General features: G+C 41.8%; 1 long non-coding RNA gene across 2 annotated transcripts in view; it reads right to left on the reverse strand.

The window, feature by feature from the left end:
• Positions 1 to 16448, reverse strand: part of LOC118539395 (uncharacterized) — a 41418-nt gene that overhangs the window by 17921 nt on the left and 7049 nt on the right. Inside the window, exons 1-2 of one of the 2 annotated variants that reach the window (XR_013446863.1) lie at positions 9661 to 9717; positions 7574 to 7653 (exon numbers count right to left, since the gene is read on the reverse strand). This is a non-coding gene — a long non-coding RNA (uncharacterized LOC118539395). Of the gene's footprint in view, positions 1 to 7573; positions 7654 to 9660; positions 9718 to 16448 lie in introns of those variants that run through there. The other variant, XR_004919156.2, reaches the window with a different exon arrangement.

Genomic DNA, 16448 nt, shown 5'->3' on the forward strand with positions numbered 1-16448 from the left:
CCCTGCCGAGCAGGGAGCCCGATGTGGGACTCGATCCAGGGACTCCAGGATCATGACCTGAGCCGAAGGCAGTAGCTTAACCAACTGAGCCACCCAGGCGCCCTCTGCAGCTTTAAAGTGAGCCTCAGAAGCAAAGTTTACTGGTCTTCCTACTCCTGCACCAGCAAGTCCTTGGCTAGGGGCTGGGTGGGCAGGGGGCAGTGAAGGTGAGATGTAAATTCTAGGCATTTCTGGATCTCTGTGCAAGGAGGCAAAACTGGCCCAAGTGGTTTAAAGGCAGTGTCAAAGAGTCACAGGTGCAGACTCTTTGACCCAGGGGGGTGGGTGCATGGGGTGGAAGATGAGAAAAGGTATAGGGACCTAGAGGATTTGGGTGGAGTGGTAACAATGTCTACCACACCGACTTGGTATCTTCCTCCTGTGGCCAGGACAGAGCTTTTCATCTCCACTTCCCCAAAGCATGGCCAGTTTGACAGCCCAGCTTAAGAATGTCAACCCATCTTCCCTAACCAACACACACACACACACACACACACACACACACACACACCCCAAATGTCTATGAACAGATGAATGAATAAACAAAATGTCATATATCCATACAATGGAATATCATTTGACCTTAAAAAGGAACAAAATTCCAGTACATGCTTCAACAAGGATGAAACTTCAAAATGTCATGCTAAGGTGATATAAGTCAGACACAAAAGGGAAAGTATTATACGATTCCGCTTATATGAGGTAGGTAGAATAGGCAAATTTGTAGAGACAGAAAGTAGAATGGTGGTTGCCCGGGGCTTGAGTGGGGGACGGGGTGTTACTGTCTAATAGGTAGAGTTTCAGATGGGGATGATGAAAAGGTTCTGAAGATCACAAGAATTTTTTTAAAAGTGCAGCAAGAACTTTCAAAAAAATGCTCCTAATAAATAGAGGTGAGGGTTCTAAGAATTTTACCGCATCCAAATATAAGGATATCTCAAAAAAATCTAAGTTTCAACCCATTCTTTGTTCTGAAGGTGGATGCTCTCCTCCCATAGCCGAACCCCTTCGGAGTCCCTCAGGCACCTTACCAGGTGCCTCCTGGTGAGTGTTCAATAAATATGTGCGGAATGATTTTTCTCAATTCAAAGGAAGGCCCAGAACCCAGCCTGGGATCAGGATAGAGAGCTAAATTGCTGTATATAATTCAGTCACATAAATTTTTTAGTCTTGCCCAGGGAGTTGGAGGAAAAAGTTTGGAGTGGATGTTAGAACATGGGAAGTAATTCAAAGAAGAGAGACAGGGTGAGAGAGGCGGCCAAGCAACATGGAGGAAAGCCAACCTTTATGAAAAAGTTGGCAAGTGAGCTATTCTCTGTGCTGAGTTTAGGCAAAGAACTTCAAGATGGAGATAATTAATACTGGAATATGGAACTAGGGAAGAGCGTAGGATCAGAAGCTCCAAGGAAATCCTCAGAAGTCTGTAGTTAGGGTGCTTAATACTTTATTATACATGAAATGTGTGCACACACATACACATACACACACATATATACATATGTGCATATGTATTTACGTATCTGTGTGCACATATATACACATACCAGGATATACCTATTCATACATATGTGCCTACATTTATAATGCTGTATATATAGATAAGTATATAAAATCTCACTGGTTTTAGGAAAGATGTCTAGAACAATTATGCTCTTTGATTTTACTATGAAGAACTACATGATGCATAAAATTCTCATGCTCAACATACACTTGTGGCACTTCTTGCATTAGACTATAATAATTTATAATCACCACAACTCTTTGTTAAATGCTTCAGTAATGGTCCACCTGTGTCAGTCACAACATCAGTAAAATAGCGTGGGCTATGCACAGGTCACCCACAGCGGCTTGCTCTCTCTCTCTCTCTGCAACTTCTAATCAAATAGCATGGCAGTATATAAAAAAAAATTAGTGAACAATTGTTGGTTTTGTAAAATCAGTTATCACCAACTGACTGTGACACAGACACCCCAGAGTTCCGTGTTCCTTAGAGTGACCTAGGCAGGTCTTCTTAGGTACCACCCCTAGGACATATTTACAATGCTCTGGATGGTGAGGGTAAAGACAGGAAGAAGGAAATAAAGCCACATTAAGAGTTCTATACTGCTTCCAAAACCAATGAGTCTTGGCAAGCTCAGCTATTATGGACTGAATTATGTCCCTCCCAAATTCTTATGTTGAAGCCCTAACCCCTGGTACCTCAAAATGTGACTATTTTGGGTTCTTTAAATCGGCTCTTGAAAGAGGTGATAAAGTTAAAATGAGGCCATTAGGGTGGGCTCTAATCCAATCATGCTGGTGTCCTTATAAGACAAAGAAAACTTGAACACAAGAAGAGACACCAGGGGTGCACACAGAGAAAAGATCACAGGAGGATGCATCAAGAAGGTGGCCATCTGCAAGCCAGCGAGAGAGGTCTCAGAAGAAACCAAATTAACTGTCACATCAGTCTCAGACTTCTAGCCTCCAGAATGGTGAGAAAATACTATCTGTTGTCCAAGCCACACGGTCTGTGGTATTTCGTTATGACAGCCCTAGCAAACTAATAAAACAGCCCTTCTTACCTGCCTCTGAGCTAGCTCACCGTCTGTAGGAGTTGGTCTGAAATGTGTCACCACAATATGGCTCTCTTCATTTTCCCACCCGGGATGCCAGAAATCAGGGCAGTGAAGGCCATTAATGTCCCTTTATATGGGAAAGAGACACTGGAAAACAGATCGTCAACAATTGAGATAATACACTTGTGTCCGTTAAAATCTGACCACAAGCCCTCAATCTCGTGTGAATGAGTGAAGAGAGCAGACACCAGAGGCACCGTCTTCTCCATACCAGAAGCTGGCTCAGCATGATAAAGTGTATTCATCAGCATTTACATGAGCCAGTGCTTTGGTTGATCTGATTGAAATCACTCAAGTATTAGGCACCAATGACATGCTGTCCAATTGCAAACCCCACTTGTCAGTAAAGGCAGGACCCACTGGAGGAAACGTAAAATGGGTGAGATGGAGTTGATGGATTTATTAAAAGTTTTATTGCCGAAGTCAAGAACTGTAATCCTTTCCTACTTATTTAGAAATCTACTGCTGCACTTCATCAAAATCTGACACCCTTCTGGCAGGTATTATGAAAGTGGTTGAATAATACTCGCTTAATTAGATTAATTGTGTGCTATAATTATCTAGAGAATTTATTCATCTTTATCTCCCTTCTTTTTCCTCAGCTCTTTCCTTCCAGGATGTTTACCAGTGGGTGGTATGTTCAAGATGGCAGGACACTGAGAGAGTGGGAGAGAGAAAGCAATTGCTGAGACATTTGTCGCTCTAAAGACATTTCCCTCCTTTATTCACCTCTGGGCCTCTGTGATCCACCTCCAAGGAAGGCAGCATCACCACCAGGAGAGACGAAGGGTTTGGTTTACAGCTAGAAATGAAGAGGAGGTTGGTTTGAGGTGGAGACACATGAGAATGGAGGGTACAGATGTGTGAAGAAAGGAAAGAAGAGTTATAGAATTGTGTCCTCTGCCAAAAAAAAAATATGACCTTTTTTGGAGATAAGGTCTTTACAGAATTAATCAAGTTAAGAGGAGGCCATATTAGAACAGAGGGGGCCTTTAATCCAACATGGATGGTGTCCTCATAAGGAGAGGAACATTTGGATACAGACACAGTGGGAAGACGGCCATCTGAGGACAGAAGCAGAGACTGGAGGGACACCACCACAAGCCAAGGAACACCTGGAGCCACCGGAAGGTGGAAGAGGCAAGGAAGGGAAGGATCCTCCCCTAGAGCCTTCAGAAGGAAAATGATCCTGCCAACACATTGATTTCAGACTTCTGGTCTCCATAACTATGAGAAAATGAATTTCTATTGTTTGTGGTACTTTGTTACAGCAGCCCTAGGAAACTGGTACAGGGAGAGAGTGTAAGGAGCTAAAGGAACCCTCCTAAAGGCGCTTACCTCTGTAGTTCCCGAGATATTGGCAGCGCTCAGTAAACATGTTTAAGTTAATAGACTAGAATGAGAGTCACTGCCATGTACATGAGGTGCAGAAAATAAAAATGGGAGAAGAAATGTGTGAGCCAATGTCACATAATCTTTGATTTCTTCCCCACTGGCTAGCTCAGTACCTTCCAGAGAATAGGTGCTTAATGAATGCGTTGATTAATTCATTTCCATCATCATCTAACACTTGTTGATGGACTCTGGGTTCTGCAGTGAGGTCATTTGTTTTTTGAAACTGGAACAGTGATTGGTCTGAAAAAGCAACTGGGCATCCCATCATACGCAGTTTTACCTCCTCTTGGTGTGAGAGGAATGAGGGCGAGGAGAATAAGGAGGCAGGACAAGAGGAAGAAGAAGAGAAGGAAAGAGAAGAGGAGGGGATGAAAAAGGGAAGGAAGAGAAGTTGTTCAGCTATGAATGTGTGGGAAGCAGTGTCACTTATCCCTGATCCATCTGTAGAGAAAGTTTCACTTCCTCAATCCTCCTTTGGGAGAGAACTAACATTACATGGAAGAAAATAATTTCCTGCCTCTGTAAGTTCCTGCTCACTGAGAACCTGGCTCAGCAGGCTTAAATTATCCAGGGTGGGGAAAAATATTTTCAATGAGACCAGAGGAGGAATTTGGGTAGTGTGCCTCTTGAAAGGAAGAGAAGTGATGGTGGCGTCGGCAGAAGGACTAGAGGTGGGGAGGAGCCCACAAAAGAAGGTGATGTTGGGGTGAGATGAAGTAGAGGGCCTGTGGTTGGGCATGCCTCAGCGATGCATCTTTCTCGCACAGTCTACCCTAAGTCTGGACTCACCTGCAGGCTTTTTTTGCCCCACATGATGTGAGCTGGGTCTGAAGACATCTGGGAGCTCGAATGAAATCTGCTGAGCCAAATCCACATGTTCATTAGGATATAGTTTCCGTTTCCACATTATCACAGGCAGCTGGAGCTGCAAACATCTGGAGACTCAACTAGACTGGAATGTCCAAGAAGGCTCACTCACAGGGCTGGCAGTGGGTGCTGGCGGTTGGCTGGGAGCTTGGGTGGGCATATTGTACAGAGCATCTCACATCATGGTGGCCAGGTTTTGAGGACAAGCATTCTAAGAGAAAGGAAGCAGAGGCTCTGCCAGTCCTCATACTGACCCTGGTTAATTTCCACTGCATTCTCTTGGCTAAGTGGTCACCAGGATGGCCCAGATTCAAAGGGACGGGAAATAAACTCCCGTCTTCTAGTGGGGAGAATCACCAAGAACGGGTTGCCATCTTTAATTAACTATAGACAGCTAATGGAGCTTTTAAAAATGGGAATGTCTTCTGTGCCCATTAAAATTGTTTGCTTTGCTTCAGTGTAAACTTATCTCCAGTCTCTGTGAGGAATGTATATTGTTTATAAAAGATTTGTATAAGTGGATTTTTTGGTTTTTTGGAAAATCCAAACAAATACTGACTTTGCCTCTAGATTAATGTAAGATAAAATAGATACAGCAGGGATGGATGCAGAAAAACAGGCAGAAAAGGACCATGAGAACACATGTCCTTGATAATTCAAAGAAAGTCAATATGTTCCCTAAAACTGATAAATAAATACATAGAGATATAACAGTATTAAGTTACAGAAATAGATGCGGTGCCTGGCTAGCTTAGTCGGTTAAGCATCTGACTTTGGCTCAGGTCATGATTCCGGGGTTCTGGGATGAAGCCCCCTGTCAGGCCCCCTGCTCTGTGGGGAGCCTGCTTGTCCCCCTCCTCCCCACTCGTTCTCTCTCTCTTGTTATCTCTGTCTCTCTCTCTCTCTCTCTCAAATAAATAAATAAATAAATAAATAAATAATCTTTTTTAAAAAGTTACAGAAATAGGGGCACCTGGGTGGCTCAGTCTGTTGAGCGTCTGCCTTCGGCTCAGGTCATGATCCCGGGGTCCTGGGATCGAGCCCCGCATTGGGCTCCTTGAACAGCAGGGAGCCTGCTTCTTCCTCTCCCTCTGCCTGCCTGCCTGTCTGCCTACTTGTATCTCTCTCGCTCTCTCTCTCTGTCAAATAAGTAAATAAAATCTTAAAAAAAAAAAAAACTTGCAGAAATAGTCATTATGAATAATAAAAGTAGAAATATTTAAAATAGAGGATCTTTTTTTTTTAAGATTTTATTTATTTATTTGAGAGAGAGAACGAGCAGTGAGGAGGGGCAGAGGGAGAGAGAGAGAGAGAAGTAGTCCCCACTGAGCAGGAAGCCTGACGCTGGGCTCCATCCCAGGACCCGGACATTATGACCTGAACCGAAGGCAGACGCTTAACCAACTGAGCCACCCAGGTGCCCTATAAAATAGAGGATCTTATAGAGTAGAAATGGACACCAAGGGGGTACAGAAAACATGAATTTAAAATTTTTTAAATATTTTATTTGTAATATTTTTGAAACAAAGGTAAATTTTTTCTGCCTCTCAGACTGACAAAGATTAAATATATTGACAAAACCTATTTGGGCAAGGTATTGAGAAATAGGCTTTTATGGACTGTTACAGTAAACATGAACAGGTATAACCCTTTCAGAAATGTTTTTGCAAAATGTTTGCATATTATTACTAGCAATACCACTTCTAGGAGTTTACCTTAAGATGATAATTTTTTTAAAGATTTTCTGCTCTTTCTTTTTTAAAAAAGATTTATTTATTTGAGAGAGAGAACAAGTGGGAGAAGGAGCAGAGGGAGAGAATCTTCAAGCCGACTTGCCACTGAGCAAGGAGCCCAACACAGGGCTCGATCTCATGACACATGAGATCATGACCTGAGCCAAAACTAAATGTCGGATGCCTAACTGACTGAGCCACCCAGGTGCCCCCACCTTAAGATGACAATTACAAAAAATGTCAAAAATGTAGGCACAGAGATGTTCAGCATTGTTTATAATGATGGAAAATCAGAAGCAACCTAAATGGCCTTTATAGGGAACTAATTAAGTAAATTATGCTATAGACACTGTGATAACCTCCAATCATTATAAATGATTTCTAGGTCCACATTTATGAAAATGGAAAGGTGTCCATGATAAACTATTGTGTGATGATGCTGGTTGTTGGTTGCAAAATACCAGTGTTTATATAAAGCTGTATACACATACTTACATGTGTCTATATGCACCAACATAGTCATCATGATGAGGTAGAATTTCCAGTATCTTCTCTCTTAATTTTTCCGCTTTACTTAAATATTTTACAATAAGTAACTTTTTAAAATATAAAGCTAACTTTGAAAAGAGCTACGAAACCACAATAACAGCATTTGCAACAGTTCAAGATTATACCTAGTCCTTTTGTATATCAACTACTTGGGAGAGATGACAGCATTTTATAAAATAAATACCATAAAGAATAACACAAAGCACACTCTGGCAAATGCCATAAGCAGACAAACAGAATATCATCATCTGTTTTGAATGAAATAATTCTACCCAATTCTCTTGAATGTTTTTCCAGAATAAAATAACACAATTCTAGGCAGAAACCCAGAGTTTTCATATCAAGGAGAGAAAAAAGGAAAGATTCACTTACTTGGGGGTAACTTGCATCAAGAAGAAAATCAGGCAAAATGTTACCGAATGTCCTCTAACCAGTTGAGCCATATTACCAACCTGGGGGAGAACCAAGGTCATTATCACTTTTAGTTTTCTAATTTCTTCCTTGAGCCCTTACCTGCCCTATTTATCAGAAATTTCATTACCTCCTTCTGGAAAGCTTCCTTATACCTGCCATCTCAGTGCCAAGAATTCAAAGTTCAGTTGCCCACGCCCTAGGCCCAGGCAGAGGAAAATCTGAGTTTTGCAGATCAAGCCCAGCACCATCTCTCTGGGGCTGCCACCATGCCTGATGGATGCCCAGTTAGCAGTTACGGCTTCTTGGTTTCAAACACAGTCATGTTCTACACCTGGACCTTAAGGTTATATCACCTTTAGTTCAACTACATGCTCGGCCATTTTTTCCAGCATGACACTCTGCTAGAACAGATTTAGGTAGACTACAAATATTTAATGCCTGCGGTGAGCCTAGTTCACCAGCCCAGATACATCCTCACCCAAATAGATAGATTACGTAAGTAGATAGGTAGGTAGGTAGATAGGTAGGTAGGTAGATAGGTAGGTAGGTAGGTAGGTGAATGGATAGATAAATGGGTTCTCATTTGAGTCCTAGGTGACCTTTCCCATCAATTGACTTCAGCTGGGTCAGAGCCATCTTGATTCATCAGAAAAAGCCTCAACATGGAATCTCAGGAGTGAAAGGATAGCAGATGAGCCTCACTCCCCTTACTCCCAAATCTATCCACCTGCTAATTCAGGAACTGTCTCCACCAGCCAGGGTTCTCCAGTACAAAGTCTAGCCAAAAAGGCTCCTGTTAAATGACCAGAGGAATGGATCCCTACTCAAATTACATTTGTATGGCTGAAGGGCCCTTGACGTGACTCCTTTCTCCAGCCCCCCCAAAATTTACTCTAAAGACACTTGTTACAGAGGCTAACCCAGATAAGTGCTGTTAGCTCCTCTGTTAAAAAATCCTAAATCCTGGTTAACTGGATATCCTATTAAAAAGCTATCATTTAAACAACAAAAAAAAAAGGGCAGGGAAGCCTAAAACTTAACTTAAAATTTCCTCCTCTGTTCTGAATGTGTGTCAAGACCTACTCTCCTGAATCAGCCTTAATAATTCCAGGGACACATTACATACCCAAACAGCTCATGACAATGACTTCTCCCAAAATGGTAACCGAGTGACCTGAGACCTGCACTATTATTATTATCAAAGCCTTTTCTATGATTATATTCAAGCATCCCTCTGTGATCTAGACCTTACTTTTTTATTAGATACATACTTAGTGTCTTTCCTTTGTATCATATCAACACATATAGAGCTAGCCTCAGCTGGATGACTCCGGTTACAATGTATGAGACATCAGTGGAGGTGGGACTGGGGAAGTGACTGCTGTTGTTAAGAAAAAGTCTTTAAAACTTGGAAATAAGGCCAAAAAAAAAAAAAGTAGGTGGCGTGTCCCTTAACTCTCTTACTGGGTATATTAGGTTGAATACACACCACACACACACACACACACACACACACACACACACACACACAGAGTGAATTCATGTCCTTCCCAGAACCTCAGAATGTGACCCTATTTGGAAATAGGGATTTTGGAGATGTAATTAGTTAAGATGAGGTCATACCGGAGTAGGGTGTGCCCTAAATCCAATATGGCTGGTGTCCTTAGAAGAGAAGAAAGACAGGGAAACAGACACACAGAGAAGAAATGCCCTGTGATGGCAGAGGCAGAGATTGGAGTGATGTGTCTACAGGCTAAGGAGCCCCAAGGATGGGCAGCAACCAGGAGAAGCTAAGAGAGAAGCGTAGGACAGATCCTCCCTCACAGCCTCCAGAAGGAACCAGCACTGGGGACACCCTGATCTCAGATATCTGGCCTCTTGAACAGTGAGCAGATACACTTCTGGTGTTTTGAGCTCCCCAGTTTGTGGTAATTTGTTACAGCAACTCCGGGAAGCTTAATACACTGGGGCATTGTTTAACAAGCTCATCCAAGAATTATTAACTTTTTTAGGGGATTGTCACTTTATTTGCTTTTTCTACTTACTATTAGATAAGAGGTCCATCTCTGTGTGGTTACTGTTAACTTGTAAACCTTGTCCAGTAGAGATGCAAATAACTTCCATCTAGCAAAAAGGATAATCCTAAAGGTTACAATTTTATTGCCCTGTAGAGATATTAACCAGTTTTATCTCACACTTAGCAAAGTTGTATCAGAATGTCTTTTCCGGTGAAGGTAATTCCTATTCCTCTAATTCTTATTGAACTGGTTTTACCACTTCTCTAGTTCTCTCATTAGAAAGCTGAATGAAATCTTTAACACTTCTTCATTCTATACATGTATGGGAGTCACGTTTTCAACCTTTTTGAAAATTATACCTTAACAGCACCAGAATCGTCAAGGTCAAAACATCCTTTTGAGGTCATCTGATTCAGTGACCCTCTAAATGCAGGAAAGAATTCCTTCCTCTGTAGGTTTGATAGGTTTGTTCAGCCTATGCTTAGAGATGTTACTTAATGGGGAACTCATGATTGTTTTTAAGGTAACCCTTTCATGGTTAGGTATTTATTATTTGAAGGTTATTTCTCAAACTGAGATACATTCTCTTTCCAACTCTTACCCATTAGTTTTAATTGTGTTTAACTGAGCACAGAATCTGACAGCCCTTGGGATATTTGAGATCATACCCCTCTTGGTATTTTCTTCCCTGGGCTAAACAGAGATTAGATTAGATTAGATTAGATTAGATTCCATAGATGCACACTAGAGTATCCCTCTTAGGTAGCCCTATTGAATTTGGAAGTTAAATTCAACAAACACAATTTTTGAGCTTCTATAATGTTGGGCCCTAAAGGCATAGAAAGGGAATCACACCACCTGAATTGTGGAGAAAATGCTACATTTATAAACAAATCTTTATAAGAACAACTAATAGGTTGGAAAAAGTCTCACGGCTTTATGGGATCCAATGAAGACCTAAGGGAGGGCATGATTAATTCTACCTGGGTGTTTGAGAAAGGCTGACTTCCCCAAGAAAGTGCTCCTTGAACTGGGTTCTGAAAGGAAGTGGAAAGTCTCTGGAAGGTCAAGGTATGATGGATATCTTGGACAAAGGTAGAAAAAAAACAAAAAACCAAGGGAAAATCCTCAGATAGTCACAAGGTAGTAGAGTGCCCTCCAAATTCCACGAGAGCTGCAACAATATAAATGTAATTCATAAAAAATAAATTATAATCATGGAAATGTAACCCATTACTAAAAATGGAGACAGGAGGGTGGTGGTCTGCACAAACACCATAAACGAGCTTAAGAGCAAGAATTTGTCAATCCAAAGAAAGGGGAGCATATGGGAAAGATTCTAGTATTTTGGAGGAGAAAAGCAAAAATTTGAAGAAACAGTAATCAAACAGGAGGCAATCTTGTGTAATGACTCAAAAAACGGGATCTGGTGCCATGTTGCCCAGCGCAAATCCCAGCTTTGCCCCTGGCTCTCTGCATGACCTTGAACAAGCTACCTGACATCTCTAAGATCGACTTCCCCATCTGTAAAATGGGGGAAATTAGCACACTCCAAGGGTTATCAGGTTCATATAAAATCATCCATGAGCACATGTATCATATATGTATGTGCCTGACACATACTAAGCTATCAGTGAAGATTAGCCAGTATTATTGCTAATTATCCTATGATTATAATATTTATTTTAAGTAGAGATTTAAGGTAAGACAGCTGGAGAGAAGGAGACAGGGAGAAGGAAAAGATAACAAGCTGCTGAGCAAAGAAATATTAAAGATCAGGCAAAGGAAGATTGAAAAGAAGAAAGGAGGGGCGCCTGGGTGGCTCAGTCAGTTAAGCGTCTGCCTTCAGTTCAGGTCATGATCCCAGAGTCCTGGGATCTGCCTTCAGGTCAGGTCATGATCCCAGAGTCCTGGGATTGAGCCCCGAGTGGGGCTTCCGATCAGCAGGCAGCCTGCTTCTCCCTCTTTCTCTGACCCTCCCCCCCCGACCCTGCCCCCCTGCTCATACACTCTCTCTCTCTCAAATGAATAAATAAAAAAATCTTTAAAAAAAAGAAAAGAAGAAAGGCTGAGGAGATAAAGATGCAGGTTTTGAGAAGGAGTCTGTATAATTCTTGGTTGATGTGCACCCCAGGCCATGTAGGGGCAAAAGAGAGAACTGGTTAAATCATGACCCTTTCCTGGCCAGGCCACCTGGCCCTGAATCCTAGTTCTACCCAATACAGCTGTTACTTAGCTTCTCTGGTGCCTCAGTGTCCACATCCATAAAATAGGAGACAATAATAGGTCTACCTTCTAAGGTGTTGTCTGGACAAGATGAATTAATATACATAACATGCTTAGGGCGGTCCTGCACAGAGTAAGCACTTTTTTATTCTCTCTTCTGACATCATACTGTTTTCTCCAGTTATTTTAGGGCTTAAAGATGAGATTCAAATATAACTACATTGGCTAGACAAGCTTGTTTGCTTAATGTATTATTATACACCTAGTGTTGAAAATGCACATTAAAAATGAAAATGTATGGAAATACTATGCAAAATACGATGCTTTGAGATTAAGCAAATAAAACCATTTAGCATTTCTCTCCAAAGCATTTTTAGTGTTTATACCAAAAATATCTACACTTGCAAATATTGATTGACCTACAAAAGTTCTTAAACAACTCTTGTGAAATTTGGGAATTCTAAAAACAGAGATGATCATGGGCCTCTTGAAAAGAGGAAAATTTAGACAAAATTAAAGAAAGCAGGTAGGTAATGTAAGAATAGAGCAGATGGCTAACTTGTTGAACTTGGGTAAACAGGTGAAAATATGTTTCCCCAAAATTAGACAACATATGAAAGGGAGGTTTATATTATTTAGCATCACTAGATATTCTTTAGCTTAAGAGGAAAAAGGTATCTATTCCAACCTGTACCCTGGATTAGATTTTCTTCTTAGCTCCTCAGAGACCACGGTCCATATCATTTTTTTTCCCTCCTTTACCTTCAATCTTGCCCTCTCTTCTGGTTCTTACTTCTCAACATATAAACAAATTAAAATCTTTCATGCATTAACAGTAAAATTCTCCCTTGACACTCTATCCCCTTCCAAATGCCATCTGCTAAAACATCCTAATGGCTACCTCTCCAACATCCATTCCTCCCAAAAGAAACTCTAAATTGCCAGCGCACCAACTGCCCCCACCCCCTGTGATTTAGGGAAAGTAATTTCCCTCCAAAAGGCTCAAATGGTTCATCTCCCTCCAACAACTTTTTTTTGAAAAAGATTTTATTTATTTATTTGAGACAGAGAGAGAGAGAGTGTGTGTGTGTGTGTGTGTCTGTGTGTGTGTGTGTGTGTGTGTGTACAAGCGGTGGGGGAGGGGTAGAGGGAGAGGGAGAAGCAGACTCCCAACCAAGCATGGATCCCAGGACCCCTAGATCACGACCTGAGCTGAAGGCAGATGCTTAACTAACTGAGCCACACAGGCACCCCTCCCTCCGACAACTTTTGACACCTGCTACTAAGAAAAGAGAAAGGGAAAATGTATGGGGGGGGAGACAATACTTACCGTCTTCTCAGTTCTAGTTCTCTCCAGCCCCAAATACCAACCTTGTTAGGCATTTCAAGGATTTAAATCTCCAGCTACATCCCTCAGTTGTGCACCCAGTCTTGGCTCCACTAAGAAATGCTCTGGTTAAATTTGCAATGACATGGATGGAACTACAAGGTATTATGCTCAGTGAAGTAAGTCAGTCAGAGAAAGGCAAATACCATATGATTTCATTCATATGTGGAATTTAAGAAACAAAACAGATCAACATAGTGGAAGGGAAAGAAAAATAAAATAAGATGAAAATTGGAAGGCAGGCAAACCATAAGAGATGCTGAACTCTAGGAAACAAACTGAGGGGTGCTGGAGGGGGGCAGTGGGGGGAAGGGATAAATGGGTGATGGGCATTAAGGAGGGCACTTGATGTAATGAGCACTGAGTGTTATATGTAGCTGATGAATCACTAAATTCTTCCTCTGAAAGAAAGAAAGAAAAGAAAGAAAATGAAAGAAAGAAAGAAAGAAAGAAAGAAAAGAAAAGAAAAAAGAAAAGAAAAGAAAAGAAAAAAGAAAAGAAAAGAAAAAAAAGAAAAGAAAGAAAGAAAGAAAGAAAAAGAAAAATGCACTGGCTTCTAAAAAAGAAAAAAAGAAATGCACTGGCTGTTAGACTCTGGACCTCTGTGCCTCTTTTTCCTCATCCATAGGATTAAGATAATGATATTCACTTGTTAGAGTTTTTGTGAGAATTTTTTAAAATAACATGCAAAGGGTTTAGCACGGTGCCTGCCACACAGTAAGCACTCGACCAACCTGTTTTCTATGTGTGATGGTGACCCCCACCTGGGAGTCAAGGGGTGGAGGGTCAGTGTATGAACCTGCATCTCGTACCTTTTTTTTTTTTTTAAGATTTATTTTAGAGAGAGTGAGAGAGAGTGCGAGTGAGGGGAGGGTCAGATGGAGAGGGAGAGAGAGAATCCTCAAGCAGACTCCCCAGTAAGTGTGGAGGCCGATGAGGAGCTTGATCCCAGGACCCTGAGATCATGATCTGAGGTGAAATCAAGAGTTGGCTGGTTGGCTGCTTAACTGACTGAGCCACCCAGGCACCCCTGCATCTCATACTTCTTAATAAACCATAAAATTGGAGCACCTGGGTGGCTCAGTCAGTTAAGCGTCTGCCTTCAGCTCAGGTCATGATCCCAGGATCTTGGGATCGAGCCCAGCATCAGGCTGTTTGCTCAGCGGGGAACCTGCTTCTCCCTCCCCCTCCGCTGCTCCCCCTGCTTGTGCTCTCTTGCTCTCTCTGTCAAATAAATAAATAAAATCTTCAAAAAAATAATAAAAATAAACCGTAAGATTGTAAAAGTTGGAATCAGCACCATGTTCACCTTAATATTCACAGAGCCTGCCTCTTCCTTGGCACGTGGTAGGATAACATTTTGATCATGGCTGGCTCAGCAATTTATGGAGTAGAATTCCATTGGGTTAAGTCAGGAGATTCCAATTCTAACTCCAGCATCACCAATAACATGCAGTATGACTTTCAGAAATGTACTCCTTTTGGAGAGACATTGTTGAGTGCCTGCAAGGGTACAGTACTTAAGACAGCCATGGCCCTTACCTCCGTGGAATTCACAGTCTAATGATGGAGATAGACTTCATACAATGATCACATGGATAGTTAGTTACACTTGTGATAAGAACAATGAGAGCATATAAAGAGGGACCTAAGGGTGTTTGGGGAGATAATTCAGGGAAGGCTTTTCTAAGAAATTGACATTTGAGCAGGGACCTGAAGGATGAATTGGAATTAGCCAAGTGTCACAAGAAGAGCAGGAGAAAGTGCTGCAGGGTATGTGAACAGCCCAAGATGGAAAGAAGCATAACACACTCTAGGACTATAAAAGGCCAATGTGGCCGAGCTCAGGAAACACAGGCGACAGGCGCATGAGACCCACGGGGCCAGGTCATGCAGCATCATTCAGGCATTCTCACATTATGCCTTTGTTGATTTTTCTGAAGGCTTGTGTCTTTATCCAACCACTGCTTGTAATTCAACCATGATTTCACAGAAGGATTGGATCTCAATCTGCTCTTTTCCCAATAAATTTATTGTGACTAAATCTGATATGTGATCTGTTAAGCTATTTTTTACCCTGTATAAATAAACCCATTAAACTAAAATCTTTTAGCTTCAGCACTAAGCACAACACATTTTAAAGTTTAATCTGCATTATTAACCCATCACTTTCTTAAGCCTAGAGACAATCAGCAAAACAAATTAAGCCCTGATTCATAGTGTTTGGCAATTTCTATGGTGTAAATACCCTCGCAATGACCAATTGCAATCTGCCAATGTGACATCACTGAATGTGGGTTAGGAAGACACATGCACAGCAGCATGACATTTTTATATATGGCAGTGGAAATGGAAAGAAGTGGGCAGACTTGATAGACATTTAGCAAGTACAACCTTGGTGATTTGTTAGATGCCAAGGGTTTGGAAAATACTGTGGCAGTACCATCACTATTACAGGGAGACCTGAGGAGGAGAAAGCAGTGAAAGCATGCATTCTATCTGGGACGTCTTCCATCCCAGGTGCTAGTGACACAACCAGGGGGAAGCTGGATAAATGGGTTTGAAGCTCAGATAAATAAGGGACTGGACTGTAAATCTGAGATATATTGATTGAAACGTTGGCAGTGGATTAAATCATACAGGGAAAAATTGTGGCATGAAAGGGCTGAGACCTTAAAAATATGTCCTTTGGAAGTCATCAAGCAGCAGATGAGCAAAGTAAGGAGACTGGGGAAAACAGGAGAGCAGCAGACCACTATCACCAAAAGAAGTGTGTCTGAGGAAGAATTTTGCTGAGAGATCAAGTAAAATGAGAAAGGAGAGTGTCCTTTGGATTTAGTGATTATGGGTGACTACAGGAAAGGCAATTTCAGCGGAATGTGGAAACCAAGAAGACTAGAAAGGGGGGGGGAGGCGTGGGGACCGGCAGCTCTTTTTTCAGTTATGCGGAGTAGGAGAGGGGACCGGGTGGCAGCTGGAAGGGCGGGGTGAGGGCAGAGGAAGGCTTAGGACTGATTAAATGCTGATGATTGGAATCCAGTCGAGAGAGAGAGAGAGAGAGACTGATCTCAGACTGGACTCTGTGATACTGAGGGGAAAGCGGGGAATGGAGGGTGGAATCCGTGCTTTAAGGAAGTTTGTGTGTTAGGCGGCGGAAAACGGAAAAGGTTTCTCTCCTTTTGCTGAGGCAGCAAAGTGATTA

Source organism: Halichoerus grypus, chromosome 4 (genome assembly GCF_964656455.1).
Source record: "Halichoerus grypus chromosome 4, mHalGry1.hap1.1, whole genome shotgun sequence".
In the NCBI taxonomy this organism is placed as follows: domain Eukaryota; kingdom Metazoa; phylum Chordata; class Mammalia; order Carnivora; family Phocidae; genus Halichoerus; species Halichoerus grypus.